Source organism: Hippopotamus amphibius, chromosome 15 (genome assembly GCF_030028045.1).
Source record: "Hippopotamus amphibius kiboko isolate mHipAmp2 chromosome 15, mHipAmp2.hap2, whole genome shotgun sequence".
NCBI classification, from domain to species: Eukaryota; Metazoa; Chordata; class Mammalia; order Artiodactyla; family Hippopotamidae; genus Hippopotamus; species Hippopotamus amphibius.
Window position 1 is genome coordinate 64,682,437 of NC_080200.1, and position 22,896 is coordinate 64,705,332.

The following is a 22,896-nucleotide window of genomic DNA, read 5'->3' on the forward strand; positions in this document are numbered from 1 at the left end:
GAGAAAATCAGCACCTCTCTGATGGCCACGGGAGAGGGGCTTGAGCATATGGGCACGTTAGTCATCTCACTATGCAGATCAGGCAATTGTGTCACATCTCCCAGGTCTTTGGAAACATGTTATGTGTCAAAGAAGAAAATAAAACAGGACACTAAACTTAAATGTAGGGCCAAAGGGTTGAAAAATGGACATATGCGTAGTGGTTATGAGTGGCAGAATTATGGGTGATTTGGTCCTTTTTTCTTTATATTCCTCTGAATTTTCCACTTTTTTATTGAGGTACCATGGGTTTATAATGCCATATGTTTCATGTGTACAACATTGTATTTCTAATTCTGTATACATTATAGAGTGCTCACCACCAAAATTTTAGTTCCTATCCGTCACCATACAGTCGATCTCCTTTACTCATTTCACACCCCCCTGCTGCTGGCCCTCCAGTAACCTCTGCTCTGTTCTCGGTATCTACGTGCTTGCTTTTGTCTTTGGTTTGTTCATTTATTTCGGTTTGCTTGTTCGTCTTTTATATTCCTTACAGGAGTGAAATCATACAGTATTTGTCTTTCTCCCTTTGATTTATTTCACTAAGCATAATGGCCTCGAGTTTCATCCATGTGCTTGTAAATGGCAAGGGATCTTTGAGTAGGATTCCATTGTGTGTATATAGATATATAAGCCATGTCTTCTTTCTCCATTTATTTAGTATCAGGCACTTAGGTTGTTTCCATATCCCGGTTCTTGTACATAATGCCATGATGAACACAGGGGTGTGTGTGAATTTTTCACTTTTTCTACAGTGAACATGGTATGTTTATAATTAGAAAAATTACTAGTATATCATACGAAAACCCCCACAATATTCGTAAGCATCCCATTTCTTCCGTGTCATGTACCAAATTTCTGCTTGATTTTAACTCTATTTCTGTATTTTAAAAAATGTCAAAGTTTAGATGGAAAGTCAATTTATTTGTATTGACACTGTGATTTCTGTCTTTCTCTATCATACTCTGTCCTCCTCCAAAGTGAAATATTCATGAGAAACTGGACTTTTATCTGTCGGGTGTTTTCTTTTTTTCCTGGTCAATATTTAAGAAATCTACACTGCTTCAAATAAATGTTATTTTTCAAAATGCCCTTTACTTCTTTCATTGTTGAGATAATCAGATTATGAACATACCTTAATGAAGACTGAAAAACTATATAGAATTTACAGACCAAATTGCCGGCCCCGTGAAATCTAAAATCAGTGCATAAGTCCTAAATTTTGAGAGAATTGAGCAAGTCACAGAAACCACACCGAATTTCTGGAGCAACATATGAGACTACCCAGAATTCTGTGTAGCATGCTATCCCAAATGTAGCTCCCACGTGTGAGGTCACAGCATAGAACCAGGAATCGATTTACGTGCCGCTATTAACTTATGTCCTCTCCGTTACTTTCCATATTGGTGCAGGTGGCATTTCCCCAGAGATTAGGTTCACTTCCCAAAGCAATAACCTCATGATCCCCTCTCAGTGTTCTTTCCGTGAACCTCAAAGCAGGTGATGCCAGGGTCCCTGGAAGGAGACCCCACAGTCACGGGCAGCATTTTGATGCTCGAGTTTTTCTTGCTGACCGTCCTGGATGCCGATTTCATAACAACCTCCTTGGTGCAAATTAAGGCAGCTCTTTCATCAGAGATGCCTGGTTTTAATGTCACCAATCCTGAAGGGTGCACACTCTGAAGTCCTTTCTTCAGACTTGTCCTTGACAGGGGGGTGAGGATGGAGGGTTCCAGAAACAGCAGGAATCAAGCAAGAAAAGTGGTAGAAAAGGTACACGTGGGCAGCAAATCACAAAAACACTGAGGCAGGAAACATAGAGTGGGGCTCATCATCCCAGACTTAGCACTGGGACCACTGGACCTCAGTGTGCAGATTTTCCCTAAAATAACAAAAAGCATTTACAAAACTAAGGTTGTCATTATGGGTAAAACTCATATTCTCATTTGCAAATGGTTGTAAAATACACAAAACAAAAGACAGATTTCTTGCAGTTTAGCTCTCCTTGCAGGTGGTAAAAGGATCAACAAAGCAGAAGTATTGTATCAGTAGTTTCATGAATGTATAAACATTAAATATGAAGGAGTTTACAGGCAACAGTGCTGGCACTGCTAGGAAACCTTAAAAAATAGGTTTGAGGGGAAGTTAATCTTGGCTAAGGGGTATAAAAGAATCTATAATTTTAGCTCAGAAACCAAGAGACAATAAAAGTGCCTATTGATTTTTTTTTCCCTATGGTTTTCACAATTTATGGATCCATTGCCTTTCATATCACCAATCCATTGAAAATTAATGGTGGGAACAAGACAGTGATAAGCAAGCTTGTTCCTGGTGTGATCACATCAGTCTGGATGCTGTGGCATGTCTGCCACTGAATCAACCAGACACTGAGTCAGCCAAAGTTCACTAGGACTTGGCTGTGCCCAGGTGGGCCACCAGGATTGGGCATGGATCCAGGAGGACTTTAGATGCCCACAAAGGAAGAAGCAATTTGAGCTTGTAGTTGTTAAAAAAAAAAAAAAAAATAAGCAGAGCACGAGAAACTGCCATTGAAATCTTCACTGAGAGCCTAAATGTCTGCGATTGCAATGTAACCAGTTCTCTGTAAGTTATATTAAGCTCTGACCCACAGAATGGAGTGGAACATTCAGAAGAGAATTATCCAGAAACACCAGTGGGTCATTAAGAAGGGGTCCGAGCAGAGAGCAGGGGCTGCAGGTGACAGGTTCAGGGATGCTCATAAGAGGGGTGACTAGAGGTCATTGTCCCCCCAAAGCTGTAAACATCATGATCTCTGGACTGTGAATCTTACTTTACATGGCAATAAGGGACTTTGCAGATGTGATTGAGAATCTCAGGATAAAGAGATATATTGGGACAAAACTATAATTCAAAAAATACATGCATCCCTATGTTCACAGCAGCACTATTCACAATAGCCAAGACAAGGAAACAACATAAATGTACATAAACAGATGAGTGGATAAAGAAGATGTGGTACATATATACAACAAAACATTACTCAGTCATAAAAATAATGAAATAATGTCATTTTCAGCAACATAGATGGACCTACAGATGATCACACTAAGTGAAGAAAGTCAGAAAGAGAAAGACAAATACCATACGACATCGCTTATATGTGGAATCTAAAATGGGACACAAATGAACTCACCTACAAAACAGAAACAGATTCACAGACATAGAGAACAGACTGGTGGTTGTGGCGGGTGGGGGCTGGATTGGGAGTTTGGGATTAGCAGATGCAAACTATTATATATAGAATGGATAAACAACAAGGTCCTACTGTACAGCACAGGGAACTATATTCAATATGCTATGATAAACCACAGTGGAAAAGAATGTGTGTATATATATATATAACTGAATCACTCTGCTGTACAGCAGAAATTAACACAACATTATAAATCAACTACATTTCAATAAAAACTAAAACAAAGAGATTGTCTAGGAATCTCCATGTAGACCCAATGCAATTGCATGTACCCTAACAAGAGGGAGGCAGAGGGAAATTTCACACACAGATGAAGAGGAAGAGGCCGTGTGACCACACAGGCAGAGCCTGGAGTGATGAGGTCACAAGCCAGGGAACGCTGGCAGCACCAGAAGCTGGAAGAAGCGAGGAACAGAGTCTCCCCTTGAGCCTCTGGAGGGAGAACAGCTCTGCTGAGACCTTGATTTTGACCTGGTGATACCAATTTCAGACTTCTCCAGAACTGTGAGAGAATAAATTTCTGTTATTTTAAGCTACCATGTTTGTGGCAATTTGTTACAGCGGCCTTAGGAAACTCATACTGTCATCTTTGCAGCTACATTTCTTAATATTTGGAGTTGGTTACAATTGCCTGATTTCTTATGGGTCTAATAATCTTCTAGATTCCTTTTGTTGTTATTATAAGCACACAAGTTTTAACAACTCCTTTTGTAAGATCACAGAGGAATATCTGGACCAGGTCAAAGGCAGCAACAGTCACCAAGAACTCAGGCCCTGAGCTAAGACTTCCTAACAGCAGGATTCCTTCCCTGGCATAAAATAAACACAGAAGAAAACTGTGATTCACTGCATAGTTTGTAAACCCATTTGCAGTCTTAGAGTCACATGCAGAGGGGAGCTACTAAGCGTTGTAGGGATTGAGTGAGAGGATTCTGGCATTGAGTACAGAAAGGCTGGTGAGGGGAAGTTAATGTAGGTTGTGTTCACTCATTACTGCAGGGAATCAATAATAAAATGCAGGCACAGGTAAATGCCCACTCTCTACAGGCCCCCCACAGACAATGTTTCTTACAGGATCTTACACAGCATTACTAACTATCCCTGCATACAAAGTGAGTCTCAAAGAAGTTAGGTAAGGAAACTGAGATCACGCCTCTACTCAGTTCTAAAGGAGAAATATAAGTCAAGGTTTTTCTGACTCCAAAATCAGGGCTCTTTGGCTTAATCATTCAGCTGTCCCTACTCAACCCTCCTCCCAGGGCAGCTGTAAGACACAGATGAGGTGGTGCTTGTCCAGGGCTATGCATGTTAGAGCAATAGCATCATTACAATAAAATATAAAAACAGCAGCATGTTAAGTAATAGAGACTCATTTTCTGAAATTATAATTACTTGAAAGTACAGCGAAGGGAGCAGATAACTTATCCGGCCCAGGTGTGTGTGTGCAGCCCTGAGGGAGTCCTTGCTGGGGTGAACTTGGCCTCGGAAGTCCCTGCTTCATCTCAGTAATGGCACATTCTCTCTGTCCAGATCGTTCTCAGCTCATCCACGACAGCACTAAGGGTACCAACACACCTCCATTGTTTTGAATGCTTTATCTTTCAAGACCCCAATTTTAAAATCCTACATAGAAACACAACTTCAGAATTCTTCAGCAGCATGTTCCCCCACACTTGCTGGACTCAAACTCCACCCCATGCCAATACCCACCTCCTCTGCACAGAGTACCCACACACACAAGGCTCCCCCTACTCCAGGCTTTTGCTCACCACCTGGACATTTCCCTAAACATCCATCCCTCTTGAACCTTTCTAGTCATCCCAAATCTCTAGCCAATCCAATTCTCCTTCAATGCCACATCTTCTCTCCCGGCCTGGCGACCCCACCATGCTCAGTATTGCTGCTCTGAGATCTTGGCTGATTCCCTGACACTCCATTTAGCCTCATGCCCATCTTCCTTTTAGCTCATCTTCTGTCATTTCACCAAAACAAAATCTATATAAAGCCCTTCAATGAGATTCCATTGTTCCCACACAAATATCTGGATCAGGGTCTTTGCTGATCTTTCCTCGTCCCTGGCAGGCACTCTGCTTCCACTGCACAAACCCATGTATAATTCCCTGAATGAAGCATGACCTTTTCTGCCTTCCTGTCTTGGCCCAAGATGTTCCTATTCCCTGGACTGAAATATTCTACCCCAGCTACTCAGCCCAAAGGATCCCAGTTTCCTCTGATTCTCCACTAAAGCCGCCTCTCAGGGAAGCTGAGGAAGCTGTTCTTCTCTGGACCTCAGTGCACTGACCCTGACCTTCATGGCAGCACCCACCACCCTGCACGGAGATGACTCACCTTGTTTCCACCACTAAGACCTTGCCTGGGGGCTTATCTGTCCATCTTCATCACCATTGCTGATTATTATCATAAAGATATTCCAAAAAGTTCTGTGCAATGAACAAATAAACCCATGGTTCAAATAGACATAGCTGCACAGGTAAACCTAATCAGATTATGTCCCACTTGTGTTTAAGGATAAAGAAAGAATAAGCCAAGTGAAAAATGGTAACACAGTAAAGGGCATGATGGGAGAGAAATGGAAGCAAAACTAAGGAAGCATATTGACAGCAAAGGAAAAAATTGGATTCATTAAGAAAAGATTCTTAAGAAGTAAAGTTAACTTGGTTCTGAAGGTAGTTTCTCTCTCAAGTCAACGACCGAAACAGCATCCTCAATTGCTTCACGTTAAATTAAGTAGACTGGTACTCGAAACTCAGCGGGCGGTCCAGGAGAGAAGCAATTATGGCTCCTGAGTAGCTGAGATGACATATGTTTGGCTGCAGTGTTCTCACAGAAAAGTCTTTCTGCTTTCCCCCTAATTAAGAAGGACACGATTTCCCTCTTTCGTATGCCAGACACACAGCATCCTGATAGAAATGAATAGAAATGTGTGCTTTTCCCGCACTCCACGGTCGAGCTGATGGAGAGATGCTGACCTGTGCGCAGCACGCTCTAGAGACACAGGGCTGACAACGGCTCAGGAAGCATGAGTCTGCATTCAAACTTCTTTGTACTCCGCTCGCTAGACTCCAAGCTTTCCCTGGGTTTAATGAGGAAAGGTTTCCAGGGACAAAGCGCTCAGTTGGATTGTTTTAACCCCGGCTTCTCATCTTTAATGGAGCTCTGTTTGCAGTGTCTCACCCATGCCGTTAATCAGGAACAGAGGTGGTTGCCACAAACTGCTTCTACTCCCTTCTAAGACCTTGCAGTGTATCCTCAAGATCCTTAAGAATCTGAAAAGGAGTGGATATATGTATAAGTGAATCACTTTGCTGTACACCTGAAAGTAACACAACCCTGTAAATCAATTACACTCCAATAAAAATTTAAACTATAAATAAACAAATTAAATAAAATAGATTAAAAACAAAAGATCCTTAAAGAAATGAGGCCCTGAGACAAGCACGGGAAACGTGTTTACACTGCAGGTCCTGCCTTCAAGGGTAGTCAGCCTCTTCTGCACCGCCCCACCCCCCCGCAAAGGGGTAGGTCCTGGGTGAGTTTACATCACCTGATGGGCAGGCAGCTGGGATTGCCCTTCCTGCTCATGGAGGATCAGAAACAAGGACACTGGGCAGAAAGCCAGACCTGACACCCTGTCGTGACCCCACTTAGGTGAACATCTCCACAGTATAAGATCGATATTCTCCTCTTGGTTTCTATTTCCCTTTGGTCTTTTTTGCCCAGAGGTGTAACGGCCGCCCTCATCTTTCTGCTATGACTACGCAACCTCTAACTCAATTTCTGAAATGCCTCCTGCACTGAAGAGCAGAATCCTTTCTTTAAAAGATCGATGTTGGCAAGTCGATAAGCAGTTAACCCAATTTCTGAAATGGCCTATGTAGAAGAAAACGTTTACATTTTTGTCTGTCAATTTTTTTCAATAGAATGTAAATGATAGTTAGAGCAACATGGGCCTCTCTCCTGCAGCAACCGACTCACAGAATGTGTGAGGAATGGCATAAACCCACACACTGAAGACTCCTTTGCCTGCTTTCCAGAAAGTAGAGAAATGAACCCGTCTAAGATGAGAGCCCTGTGCGTCTTCTTTGGAACAATTTTGACAAACTGCCAAGTTCTTAAGGCCCGTGTTCTTGGGTTAAGTGGTGATGCTTCTTTGAGGTTATTTAAATGAGTTATTGCACGTAAAATGCTCACGGCCAGGGTACGTGCTCGTGAGAGCTGGTAGATTAAGGAAGGGTGGGCTCGTTTCTGCTGGAAGGATATAGAGAGACTTATTAGCAACCTGACATAGCCCAAGACAGAAGGGTCCGGGAAGGCCAGGTACAAGCCAAGTTCAAAGAGAGAGACGGTCTCAAATACTCTAGAAGCCCAAATATTATAGCATCTCTCATCTCTCTCCAAGTCTGCACCCACTCAAGACCCACAGCAGTGAGTGCAGCAATGGGAGATTCCGATGATCCTCCTTGCACGGGGATATTTCAGATTCACGCCACCATCTGCAGGTTTGAACATATCAGTAGAGTTTGCTCCCATCTAGGCCATCGCAGAAGGATCATTGATATTCTAAATGAACTAACGTTATAACACCAGAGAGAAGAAAGGGCTAGTAAGAAAATTATTTGGTACAAGCTTTTCCAGCAAAGCTGTTCTGCTATGAGAAGCCTGGCAGGGGAAAGAGACAGCTAGAAATTTTTTTTAAAATGTTTTACCTGAAGTTTAGGGTCTCCTTATATTTTAATATCAGTGTTTCTTTATGTGAAAGAAAAGTCTTCCTACAAATGCTTTTTTTCCCCCATTTTGCTACATTAGGTAATTTAAAATATATATATTATGAATTAATGTTTTCATTTTCTTCTGATAAAGACCCAGGAGTGGAACTGTTAGCACCCCAGTGTTTAAAGGTCAATCATTTACAGTAGCCAAAATGTGGAAGCAACCTACGTGTTCATCTGTACATGGGTGGATAAAGAAGATGAGTTCATGCCAGACAACTACATTTTCCTTCTACAAGCCAGTGGCAGACTCTCTCTTGGGGCTACTACGGTATTTTAAGAGTCTTCATCTGCCTTTTCAGGAGTTCCATCTTTTTTGCCTGGTGACCCGAGTCTCCCTCCGTCTCCTGCTCACCAGCTCCTTTGCCTGCTGCGTCTTCCAGGGACGGTGACCAGTACCCGTGAGGCTGCCCCAGCCCATCTGCCCCACCAGCATCTCCTCTGCACTTCACCCCTTCTTCTCTACTTGCTTTCTCTGCGCTAGCTCCTTCCCTCTGACTTCACTTCCTTCTTTCCTTGGGGACCCTTCATGCTCCTTTCTTCGGCAACAACCCAGTCACTCACCTGACAGCCCGGAAATGGCACCTACCAGCTTCCACACCAGGGCGGGTAGTTGGAGGATCCAGATGATGCCTGTACTCACTTCCTGGAGCTGTTGTAACACGGTATCTGGGTGACTTAAAACAACAGAAATTCATTGTCTCCCAGTTCTGGAGGCCAGAAGCCTAAAATCAAGTGTCAGCAGGGCTACATTCCCTATGACGCTGTAGGGGGTGGGATGCTTCCGGGAGAATGGGCTGGTTCTTCATGGCCCGGGGCAAAGAATTTGTTTGAAATTCTGGTTTCCCTCATGACTTCATTTCCAAGCTCTTAAGGGCTCTTAATAAACTAATTATGCCATCTCCATGAGAGAGCACATATGTTAATTTCTGTGAGAAGTGTTAATAAAGGCATGCCCAAGAAATTCTGAGGATGTTTTCATGCCTCAGTGGGCCTGGGCTAGGAATGTTGTTTCTAAAGCTTATAAATGTAAAATCCAGTACATAACGTGGTCTCATTTTCATGTCTGCATAAGTAGAATGGCTGTTCTGGGTAAGAGGTTTCACAAAAGAAAGGCTATTAGCCCAGATTTCTGAGATTATTTCAGGAACATTGAAATGCATGTTTTTAAATTGATGTATGGTTGACTTACCTTATTGTGTTACTTTCAGGCGTGTGATGTAGTCATGTTACATTTTTATAGATTGTACTTCACACGCAGTTATTATAAAATATTGACTATATCCCCTGCATTGTCTATAACATCCCCATGACGTTTATGTTATAGCTGGAAGTTTTTGCTCTTCATGCCTTCCCCAGCCACCTTCTTCTGGTAACTATTAGTTTGTTTTCTGTACCTGTGAGTCTATTTCTGTTTTGTTGTATTTGTTTTGCTTTTTAAATTTCACATGTAAGTGAAATCATACAGCATTTGTCGTTCGCTGTCTGACGTATTTCACTTCCCATAATACCTTTCAGGTCCATCTATGTTGTTGCAAATGGCAAAATCTCGTTCTTTTTAATGTCTGACTAATATTCCATCCATGGCTCTGGAGAGACCAAGTTTCCGAATAGCTTCTGGGTAAAATAAGCGACTACAACTGCCTTGTCCCCAAAATGGTCGCCTAGGAGCATTCCGGTGTACTCTCAGCAGAAACGTCACCTGTTACTGGGTTATTTCTTTTTCTTCATAATTTAAAAGAAGAGTTTGTAAAATTTTTAGCAAATTTACTCAGCTGAGTTGTAGTATTTTTTTAAAGGCGATATAAAAGATTCAAACTAGGACATGGCTTTAGATGACAATGGTCTCTCTTTTTAAAAACCTTAAGATGTTTGTGTGTTTTCAGTGTCTTTGTTTCTGTGCATGGACTATTTTTGAAGGACCTTGAGCTTATCAGTTAGACTCGGAAAAAACTCATGCAAACCAGTGGGAATTATGAACATAAGCAGACTGAGAATATACTGGGTGTGTTATCTTCCGCTAATAACTCATCTGTCAAACTCTGGGGACAGGAACATGCATCATGGATGGATGGTGCCTCACATTTACCTTCTGTTTTCAGGAGCATTGACTTTACCACATTCACATGTGGTGAAAAAGCTTCTCAGAACCAAAGACTTAACTGAGACGAATGAGGCTATTGTTACAACGAAACAGAATTTGTCCCAGGAAACGGGGCTGATTCCACCCATATTTCTGTTTTCTTCTTGCTTCTCACTAATCTCACTGATGCCAGACGGGTGTGTGCTGGAGATGACCAGCACTGAACTGAAACAACGTTGACCAAGAGGCTGAAAGAGATTTCTCATTAATTATGCACAGTCCCTTTCTGGCAATTCTGACCTGCTGTCACCTTAAAAAGGCAAATTTTTAAGGCCACTTGGGCTTCAAATTCTGTTGAAAGCAAACCATGTGATATCTTAGAAAACATTGTGGTCTCATACATCTGTAGAACTGTCTTTACTTAACAATGATGACTTTAAAGTATAAGAAAAAGATACAAACCATAGAAATTGTTACATTGCTGAGGAATGCCCTTGCTTCATTACACTTCACCAGGGGACAGCACAATATGTTGTGAAAAAGAAATAACACCAGCAGGGTTGAAGAGAAACAGCGCGCTACTGCAAAAATAAGAATGATAAATGCTTCTGGCTGTCAATCATTGACAGGGGCTCTCTGGTACATAGAAAGAGAACTAGGGATAAAGTTACTTGGGTTTTTTTATTTAGTGCCTTAGCTGTGGAAGATAATCAGGATAGAAAGTCCAGTAGATCATGCAATTACAAATGTCTTCAGGCAAACTTTCTGGGAAAAATGCAAATGATGAGAAGGTAAGTAATTGCCAATAAATCACATTTAGGGGCACGTCCCCAGCTCAAAAAAGATTCAGCCAAATATCCTAGCTGTTCATATCAATGGAACAACCCAGCTATTTATGTTCATAGTCATATCACAGAAGACTAAAGGAAATAATTACATTAAACACAGAATAATAGGTTTACAGAATCAAGAAAAATATTCAATATGGTTTACAAAGATTTCCTTACAAAGGGCAAAAAAAAGAGGAGGGGATGGTGCATAAAAGAACTGTCAGCTGTTCAGAAACCTTATTATCCAGTATGCTTTTTCTGTCCAGTTTTGCCAGATAACCGAGGAGTCTTCATTTTCATGTTATTCATGGGCATTGTAAGAATAAATGGACAGCATATGAAACACAATGTGGTGCCCATTCAAAGGTTATTCTTAAGCACTGGCTTGAAAACACTCCCACTCACTTAAAGACTGTCTGGTCCCTGGAATAAATGAGTGTGCTCTGTGCATGGTGATAGCAGGCATCTGACATGACGTTTATAAAATGCCATGGCTGGTCCACTAGTATTGCATCTTTGGAAACTGTTTTACTCCAGAGAGACCTGGGGCTGCACAGGGAGCATGGTGGGTACCAGCAGGACAACAGCACGAGTCACTGAGATGGCTAACATTTGAAGCACCGACCACTAAATGAAGGAATATGTGCGATAGCTTAGACTTACCTGACACCACTGCTGATAGGAAATTTCTAAGCTCATCCGAATCTTTTACACATCTTTATTCTGGTTGAGGAAGGCACAGCCACGCAATCCCCAACCAGCTCTGCTCCCATTTGCTTGGTGAGTTCTTTTGGCTTTGTGGGTCTCTGCCTGTGTTCAAATGAGTTCTAATCCAATTGATGATTCCAGAGCTTTTAATTAAGCAAAGATTCAGGTCCCTACCTCTGAATAATTGAATGTAACTATACCCTTGAGGGCAATGCTTATTTAAATAAACAAGGCAATTCGAACTCAAATGCCCATTTCCAAATATGATGCAGCAGAGCAGTTCATGATTAAAAGAATGTCTGCCTCACATCACCTAAGCAAACGTTTGGATTTCTATCGTGGATGTTTAACACAAAGCAAACCGAACACAAATAAGAAATGAGGTGAAAGGCGTGTTCTAGGAGGAAAGGAAGAGGCTGTCACAGCAAATAGTACACAACTTTAACGTGAGAACTAATGCCTATATAAGGTCAGCAGATAATAAATGGTGGTTTGATGATTAGGTCATAAATTCTGTCTTTATTATGGGGGCTTTAGCCAGCCTTATACCCTAAAATGAACACTCCCCTGTTATTCATAAAACCGTGTTAAATCCCAGATCTTCCACTTCCTGTGTGACCTTAGGCAAGTTACTTTACTTCTCAATGTCCTCAGCTGTCCAATGGAATGACCACCTTCCCTCAGAGTGTAAATGGGACTAAAGCTAGACAGAGTGCTTAGTATTAGTTTAAAAGTCCATTAAAATCAGTGTTTCAGATCAAATGTGCACATCACTAAAAATCTTCATGGCTATTTATCTGTATACTTATATCCATCAGGAAGATGTAGGAAAGTTATAGTTTCATAGAACAATTAGGCATATGATAGCCCAGAAGCTCCCTTGAAAAGAAAAGAAGTCCCCTGGAAGGAATATAATTCAAACTGGCACTGCGCCCCATCTCTTACACAGCTGTCTGTGCCTTCAAATGCACATTGACTGTGTTCTCACTGTTTTGCCCATCCCCCAGTTCATATGATACATCAATTTTCCACAGTGTGTCAAGATCTGTGCACTTGGTTTCATGTTTATTATTTTGTCACTCTTCAGAACAATGTTTAACATATTAGCAGTTCAGTATATTTTAAAATGAGAAAACAGCAACTCAGACCTTTGGAGGGACATCTCCAAATCTGCATCAGTGGAGAAAAGAAATGCCAATGTTGGGACTTCCCTGATGGCGCAGTGGTTAAGAATTCACCTGCCAATGCAGGGGACATGGGTTCAGTCCCTGGTCCAGGAAGATCCCACATGCCGCGGAGCCACTAAGCCCGTGTGCCACAACTACTGAGCCCACATGCTACAACAAGAGAAGCCACCACACTGAGAAGCCTGTGCACTGCAATGAAGAGTAGCCCCTGCTCTCCAAAACTAGAGAGAGCATATGCAGAGCAACGAAGATCCAATGCAGCCAAAAAGAAAATAAAAAGAAAAGAAAAGCCAATGTTGGACCTTCTGTTACAACCTCCAGGCCTGTTGAAATATCCCATGTGGCTAAAACCTCCAGGCGTGAACCAGGCCCCAAGGTTTCCATCAACAACTCCAGGTGTATATGCTGTGTCCCCCACTCTTTTTCTCACAGAGCAGCCAGTCACCTCTGAACACCACAGGTCTGCCCATTTCTCACCTGCTGACCACCCGTCAAGGGCTGGCCATTGCACTGAGGCTGAAATCCCAAAGCTTAGCCCTTCACCATGGCCACGCCCACTCTCTGGCCTTACCTCTGGCTACTTCCTCCGGCCCCCCCCCCCCCAGCCAGCCATTGCATTGTCACACCCAGCTCTTCCCTGCTTCTGCCTGGGTCCTCCTTTGCTGGACTGTCTCCCATACATGTTCCAAACCGAATTGAAATCTGTGTCTTCTTCTATGACTCATCCTGATTTCAACAGACCCCACCATTTTACTCTCTCTTAATACCTCATATTTTTTCTCTATTGCATTTTTCACAACTTTGAATCACCTATGTGTGTGCAAATTACTTAATAAGTCCCTCCACTAAACTGTAAATTCTAGGAGGGCAGGTCCATTTCTGTTCACCCAACTGTTCACACAGCTCTCTGGGCTGGCATGTTCCTGGCGCACAGTAGGTGCACCATGTTGTGTTGGAGTGATTAAATGAGTGAAAGAATGAATGGTTTATTATAGCGTGTACATTGATTGCACAAGTCTTGAGAAAAGCTCAAGTTTTCTAAATTTGACACATTTCCTTCTTGCTACAATGGCGACAGTTCCCTACAACCAATTATAGAAACCCGACCTAATGAAGAAATAGGACGGCAGGAAGAGTGAAAACGTCACAGAAATCAGAGATGTTGATGTGCAATTCTTTTCCACATTTTTTTGTTGACTTGTTTTTCTCTGGTCCACAGATGTGTACCCCGCAGCCTCCATCCATTTAAAAGCCATCAACAAGTAGCTTCGATTTAATGGAAATTTCATCTCCTCTTAACCCTCCTCATAGCTCTTTAGGGAAAATTCAGATAAGTAGCATAGGGTCCAAAGGGCCAGTTACGATAATAGCTAATGTGGATTTAAATGTGTTAAGAATTTCACAGCAACCCTGGAATTGGATGTATATTATTTCTCTCGTTTTATCATCAGGGAAATTAAAGCTGGGATGTAGATTAAAAGCTCAAGATTACAGTGAGCCAGAGGCAGCGCTAGGGCAGACAGGAAGGGGAGGTGATCACTCCCTGAGAGATGGCTCTAAGAGTGGTCCATTGGTGCTCCACAGGCCCTGGGGTGTAAAGTGTTGATGCTGATGGGGAAGAACATCCTCACTGTGGCCAACAGGGCAGCCTGTGCCTAGAGAGCCCAAAGCTTCTATCCGAGCTTCCCCATCCACATTGTCTCAATTCTGTATTTAAGGGGGCAGAAAGCGTTTCCTTCCCCAACAATTTCCTTTGGGCTAATGGCTTGCCACTTTGAACACTGCATCACGCCATGGCAGGAGAAAGAGAATGGGCGTGGAATCTGGAACTCTTTTGCAGCATTTCTTGCGCCGTGTACTCTGGCATTCCCTTCGGGATGACCCACACCAAGTATCATCAGCCCTGAAAAAATCATGTCCACAGAAAAGCAAATTAATTTCACATTTGTCTCCACATGACTCAGCATGTCTGTGTTCTAAGCGAAGTGGGTGTAATGATACAAAACCAAATCAACTTGACAAATAAAAATGTTTACTTAGTGTGATTATTTAATCAGTGTAATGGTCAATTTTATATGTCAGCTTGGAAAGGCCATGGTGCCCACTTGCTTGGTCAAGCACTGGTCTCGATGTTGCTGTGAAGGTAATTTTTAGAGTTAATTACTATTTAAGTCAGTGAGCCTGAGTAAAGCAGATTACCCTCTTGGGTTGGGTGGACCTCATCCAAACAATTGAAGGCCTTGAGGGCAAAAACCCAGGCTTCCCAAAGGAGAAGAAATTCTGCCTCAAGCCTGCAACAAAGAAACCCTGCCTGAGTTTCCAGCCTGCTGGCCTGTCTAAGGATTTCGACTTATCAGTCCTCCTAACCACATGAGCCAATCCCTTAAAATAAATTGATAGACGGATAGATATATAGATAGATATGGGATAGATATACTATAGATTGATATGGTACAGATGGATGATGGGTAGATAATAGATGGTTCCTTTCTATTCCTTTCTTTGGGCTTAATTTGTTATCCTTAAAAAACTAAAAATAGAGCGACCATATGATCCAGCAATCCCACTCTTAGGTTTTCCAGAGAAAACCATGGTTCAAAAGGACACATGCACCTCAGTGTTTGCCGCAGCACTGTTTACAATAGCTAAGACATGGAAGCAACCTAAATGTCCATTGACAGATGAATGGATAAAGAAGATGTGCTACATATATACAATGGAATGTTAGCCACTAAAAGGAATGAAATAATGCTATTTGCAGCATCATGGATGGACCTGGAGATGATCATACTAAGTGAACTAAGTCAGACAGAGAAAGAGAAATAGCATAGCCTATTGCTTACATGTGGAATCTAAAAAACGGGTACAGACGAACTCATCTACAAAACAGAATTAGAATTACAGATGTAGAAAACAAACTTATGGTTGCCAGGGGATGGAGGATGGGAGGATACGTTGGGAGATTGGGACTGACAGATACCCACTACTATATATAAAATAGACAACTAATAAGGACCTACTGTATAGCACAGGGAACTCTAGTCAATGCTCTGTAATGACCTGTATGGAAAAAGAATATAAAAAAGAGTGGATATATGTATATGTATAACTGATTCACTTTGCTGTATGCCTGAAACTAACACAACATTATATATCAATTGTACTCCAATATTTTTTTAATTAAAAAAATAAAATAAAATAGATAACCAGCAAGGACCTACTATATAGCACAGGGAAATCTGCTCAAGATTCCATAATAACCTAAATCGGAAAAGAACTTGATAAAGAAAATATACATCTATATGTATAACTGAATCACTTTGCTGTGCACCTAAAACTAACACAACATTGTTAAACAACTACACTCCAACATAAAATAAAAATTTTTAAAAATTCCACTTGTACTTCATTCATTTTCAGCTTTTTATCTAATCGACGCATGTAAAGTGATGAATTTCTGAGTCTCATATGTTTTGAATGTAGTATTTTTATTTTCATTGAGTTTTAAATATTTTCTAATTCTATTATGGTTTACTCTTTACATCAGGGTCATTTTTTTTTAAGTATTTCTTGGTACTTCCCTGGTGGCACGGTGGTTAAGAATCTACCTGCCAATGCAGGGAACACGGGTTTGAGCCCTGGTCCTGGAAAATCCCACATGCCGCGGAGCAATTAAGCCCATGTGCCACAACTACTGATCCTGTACTCTAGAGCCCACGAGCCACAACTACTGAGCCTATATGCCACAACTACTGAAGCCCGTGTGCTCTAGAGCTCGTGCTCCTCAACAAGAGAAGTCATGGCAATGAGAAGCCCAAGAAGTACCGCAATGAAGAGTAGCCCCTGCTTGCTGCAGCTAGAGAAAGCCCTCGTGCAGCAACGAAGACACAGTGCAGCCAATAAATAAAAATAAAAAAAAATAGGAGAGAGTATTCTTAAAGGTAAGAGAAAAACATGTGTGCAAGTGCATGCACACATACACACACATGCACACACAGGCACACCCAGGCACACACACGCACATGCCCCTAGTTGAGGAGAGGAAGAAGGGGAAGGAACCAAAGGAGAAGCAAGGAGAGACAAGGAGTCTGCCCTGGACGGGCCGGGAGAGGAATGCTGTCCACTGCAAGAAACAGGAAACCAGAACTATTGAGCCCACATGCCACAACTACTGAAGCCTATAAGCCTAAAGCCTGTGCTCTGCAACAACAGAAGCCACTGTGATGAGAAGCCCGTGCAGCACAATGAAGGGTAGCCGCTGTTTGCCACAACTAGAGAAAGCCTGCACACAGCAACGAAGACCCAACACAGCCAAAAATAAATAAATAAATTAATTAATAAACTAAAAAAGCAAAAAGCAAACAAAAAAAGTGTTTCTTAATGAAAATATAAAGGAATTTTCTGATTACATATTTCTTTGCGCTCTAGCTTGCTTGAATTGTGGTCAAACTATCAGCTGTGTAACTGTTGTGAGGGGTCCCTCTTCACCACTACTAATGCTTTTGCCTCAAAACCTCCTTCTTTTCAATACTAACATACACACTATACTTTGTTCTTTTACCTGTCAATCTTTCTGTATCCTTATATTTTATATGTTCCTTCATAAATAACAAACAGGTTTGAGTTTTTAATCCAGTCTTATTATCATTGTCTTTATTTGGAACATTTAATCCATTAATTTACAATGTATATCTGGTTTTAAAAGTATCATATTAACTATATGCTTTCTTTTGTCCAACTTTTTCTCTGTTCTTATCCTGTCTCCCTCTTTTTAAATTGATTTCTTTTTTTTCCAGTTGTATTGAGATATAATTGACATATAGCACTGTATAAGGTTGAGGTGTACAGCATAATGACTTGGCTTACTTAATATCATAAAATGATTACAACAATAAGTTAACATCTGTCATCGCATATAAATACAAAAAAAAGAAGAAGAAGAAGAAACAAGCGAATTTTTCCTTGTGATGAGAACTTTTAGGATCTACTCTCTTCACAACTTTCAAATACACCATCCAGCAGTGTTAACTATAGTCACCATGTTACATCCCCAGTAGTCATTTGTTTTATACCTGGAAGTTTATACCTTTGACCACCAGCTGATCCACAAATCTGATCTCTTTTTTCTATGAGTTTGACTTCTTGATGACTACTCCCATTATTCCATTTCTGTTGTGGTTTTTATGTTGGATGTTATATACCATTTCACTGTCCATGGCAAATTACCTTGGAGGCCTAGTTCTTCAGCCCTTTCTGTACGCACACCCATGGTCTTTATCTCTGCAATTGCTCTCACTAAAGGGATGAGACGTACTTTCTGGTCTTGACATTGGTTTCAGCCAAGTGACTTGCTTGAAATGAAAAGAATGAAATGGAAATGATGGTGTGCCAATTGCAATCCAAGGCCTTGGGAGGCTTCACATATTTCTACTTGAATTTTTGTGAGACAGGAATGCACAGAGCAGCCTTCTGGACCAAGAAGGATAAGAGGCATAGGGAAGGGAACTGCCTTACAAACCCCAAAACCTGAAATGGGAAGCAGTGCCACTAAGCCACTGCTGTAGCCTAAAGCAGAGCTGTCCTTGAGCCTGCCTACATCGGACAAATTTACACAGCAAAAGTAAACAATTTGCCTAAGACATTGGGTTATGGGGTTGTTTGTTATGCAGCAACAGCTAGCTGATACACTGATTTTAGCATTTGTCTTAGAGATTACAACATGCATCTTCCATTTATTAAACTCTGATATTAACTGATACTTCCCAGATGATGCAAAGAACTTTGAACACTTTTTACCCATTCAAATGTAGGTTACTTTTGTGTACATTAAATATTTATTTATTCAAACTCTGCAAGAAACTATTATTAGTAGGGTAGTTTTTTATAGTCACTCTTTATATTTGCATTTATTCATATATTTATCCTACTCATTAAACCTAATTTCTTCCTGTCCCTCTAACATTCTAAGTTGCAATTAATTTAATTCTGCCTAAAGATAGCCCTTTACAATTCATGTCAGAGCAGTTCTACTGGTTACAAATCCTCTTGATTTTTTTGTCCCAAAATGTTTTTATTTCATCTTTATTTCAGATATTTATTTTTGTTATAAATTGAATTCTAAATGGGCAGTTATTTTATGTCAGCACAAGAAATATAGACACAGTTTTCTGGTTTTAATTTTTGCTGTTGTTTTCAGGATTTGGTCTAGATGTTTTTTCTCTTAAAGTTAATATTTATTATTTGTCTACCTTCTTTATGATATCTTTCTCTTTGGTTTTATCACTTACTATTTTATTTTCAATCTTTTCTCTCTTATGTCTGCTGGGACCCCAATTTAATATTGTTTCTTCTTATTGTATTCTCTATATCTTTTCTACTCATATTTTTAAAACCTTTTATGTTTCTGTGTCTAAATTTTTATTTTTCTTGCCTAACTTTCAGTTCACTAACTGAAAGATTAGTGAACTCATCCATTTATTGAGTTCTTAATTAACTTATTACATTTTGAAGCTCTAGAATTTCTATTTTTCAAAGCTCTGTTTCAAAATTGCAATGTTACTCATTTGTTTCCAGAACTGTTAAACTTTTTAGCCTTTTTTCGTTATCTTCTGATCATAGTAAATATCATTAGTTAAAAGTTTGTACTTGATGATTCCAATATCTCATAGCTTTTCATGTTTTCCTTTTGTTTTCATTCAAATGGTTTCTCTTTGTGTGCCAGGCTATCTTTGATTTTTGTGCCAAGCATTTTATTTATAAACATTATTCATAGAAACAATTAGAAGCTTAGAATCATGTCATCTTCCTCCAGACTAGGATCAACGTTATCCAGTTTCAGAAAGTGAAGGTTTTCTGAGCACCCAGATAACTCAGTGTTGGGCTGCAGCTTATGTGAAAGACAGTTTCTTAGGGTACAAACTTTCAATCCAACCAAAGGCACAAGAGATTTCTCAAGACCCTGCGTTAGTGAACTCCCAATTCCCACTTTTGTCTCCCTGAGAGACTGACAAATGAACCACTTCACCTCTTAGCCGTGTGTTATATAATGGCAAATGCTTCAAGGCCAAGGCTGTCCAAATGCCAGGTTCACCCTTCTGGATTTCTCCTAGCTTTGGCCAAATAATTAAGTACTTGTTAAGTCTCTTTTGTGTTCAAGGACATTTTTATAACCTATAATTTACTCTGTCTGTTGTTCTAGTACCCTTACTGGGAGTGTTGAACTGAATTCTTAGTCCACTACCATGCTAGTAGAAAGCTCCCTCTTTTGCTCTTAAATACACAAATTTGGCCTTCTGCATGCACAGTGCCACTGAAATTTGAAACAGTTATTAATTGTCAAGCCCAATCTTCCCAATACACCAAGCTAATCTTAACTCTCAGTAAACAGCCTTTACTCTCTACTAAGCAGTAAGTGAATGCTCTCCCCACTATTTTTCTATCTGTCCATAAAAACATACATGTATACACACACACAAACACACACACACACACGCAACCAAGAAGAGTGCAACTCTTCTCGATACATATATGTAACTCACTCATTACACTTCACAGTTTGTTTAATTTTCTTACATGCTCAGTCTTTTGTATGTCAACATCTATAATCAAATGCCATTCTTATTAAAATTTATGTATCACTCCAAGTGTATATTTACTAAAATGTATTATCTTATTCTCTTTTTGCTGGAGATTTAGTAATTTTCTTTCTGTTTTTTTTTAATTTTAAATAATGCTGCAATTAATTCCCTTGATATGGATATATAGATCCTTGTGTAATTTTATTTTGTCATAGATTCCTTGAAGTGTTAATACTGAGTCACAGTGTACAGAGATTTAACATTTTTAATTTAACAATCTATTAAGATGTTGCCAAATAGCTTCACTATATTTGGAAATCTTAGGTTCTTACTTTGTGACAAATTGATAAGAAATTCCAGTTCTGACTTCAGTTTATGTTGATTAACTTCTAATAGACGACTAGTTGAAAAAAGATACCTCATGGGACTATATGGTCTTCAATAAATTAATCCTGAATTTACTAAATTATAATACTTATTTGTCAATTTCACTAACCAATTGTGCAAAAGTTTTCGTTGAAAGTTGGCTAGTAAACGTCCATGTTTAATCAGTTATTTTTAGAAAGTAATGAGAATGTGCACTCTTTTTATGTGCTAAACAAATAGGTTTAAAACTCACTTGGAAGAAAATGAGTCATCATTTGGAAAATTATTAAATGACAAAATTGTTTTCAGTTTTTTAAGTATGTGGATATAAATAATTTTAAGGAGGACAATAACTTCAGCAACACTGTCATATGGCTCTAATTACAAGGAAGAAAACATTTCCACGTCTACTTTCCAATGCTTTTGTCAGATTCATGATTCCTTCAAAATGTGATTGCTTTCTTATGCTATGTTAAAATGCCATGTTTACCTGGAAAAAATATACTGGTCATTTTTTTTAATTGAAATGTAGTTAATTTACAATATTATATTAGTTGCAGGTATACAGCACAGTGATTCAGTATTTCCGCAGAGTATACTCCGCTATAAATTATTATAAAAATAATGGCTATAATTCCCTGTGCTATACAATGTATCTTTGTTGTTTATTTATTTTATACATAGTACTTTGTGAAGGGAGAGGGATAAATAAGGGGTATGGGATTAACTGTTTTTACATTTAGAAACTACTTACTACTAGCATCATTTCTCAGGATGTAATCTTGTGGGAGGGTGTGGAAGAGGCTCCTCTCCCCACTCCAGCCCATCCTTTCCCCCATAGCTGAAAAGAGTATGTGCTCTTCTGAAACAGCCAACTTTTACCAGGCTCTCTGGAAAGAGAGAGCCTGGAGAGAGCCCTTTGGCACAACACAGATGGTTCTCGTGCTGCTGGGAGTCAGGATGTGGAGCACAGTAAAACGTGGATGCAAACATAAAGAGAAAGAGTTCCAGTTTATATATAATACCCTGAAGAGATGAATAAGCCCAAGGCAATATAACATGGAAATGTTTTAGAAAGAATTGTCAGAAACTGTTTTCTCCCCCAAAGGTAAATTATAACTTCAATGGAGTAGGTGTCCAATATCCAGCAATTCATCTGATGGTCACCAAAATGTCATTCCCTTTGGGCAAATTGCTGTGAGGAACTTGGCTGGCAGAGATGTGACAAGGACGAAATCCCAGGAGGACAACCTTGCTGACAGGTAATAGACACATGGCCTGAGGTTAAATCCAAACGTCTTTTCCAAATGGTTAACGTACCACAGAGAACTCAGAAATGTGACCAGTTCTTATTTTATCTTAATACTTAGACAACGACATATATCTGAAATTGAAATGCTGTTCATTGTGTGTTGAATTGCCCTAATTATCATTAGTATTCATACTATTTACGAATAAGATAAATTACAAGCTTACCTTCTGGTTTTGATGACTAAATTATGAAAAAATTATATTTTCCTAGATTTGAAATTTTCTAACATGGGGGAAATCAACAAATTCAGTGATCTTATAACAGCTAAAAATAATGTGTATTTATTATGTGCAAATGATAGAAACATTTTCTCTGGAGAGCAGGTTCTATTAAGGTATAATACAAGTCATTGCAGTTCTATGAATTCAGCTTGTTTTTTGCAAAATAATGCATGTCTGGTTTAAATATTCTTTCTTCCTACATCAATGCAGCAAATGCTCACTTTGTACCAGACTGGGTGCGGGTACGGGACAAAGAAAGATGAAAAACAACTAATACTCCCCATTCTACTTTAGTCTACTTTAGTGTTTGTTTGTCTTCCTTTCCTATTAGGAAATGAATGCCTTGAGGACAGAGCCTGTGGGATTCCTGTCTACATAGCACATGAAATAATGTCCTGTAGCATCTTAAATATGCTTGTTGAACTAACTAAAGGATCAATCCAATTGCTGTTCTTTCTTAAATTCAAACTCTTGGCTCCAAGTGATCCGTGGTTTCATTTTCAGTGGGAGTCAGTTATGCTTGACAAACCCAACAGTGTCCTCTC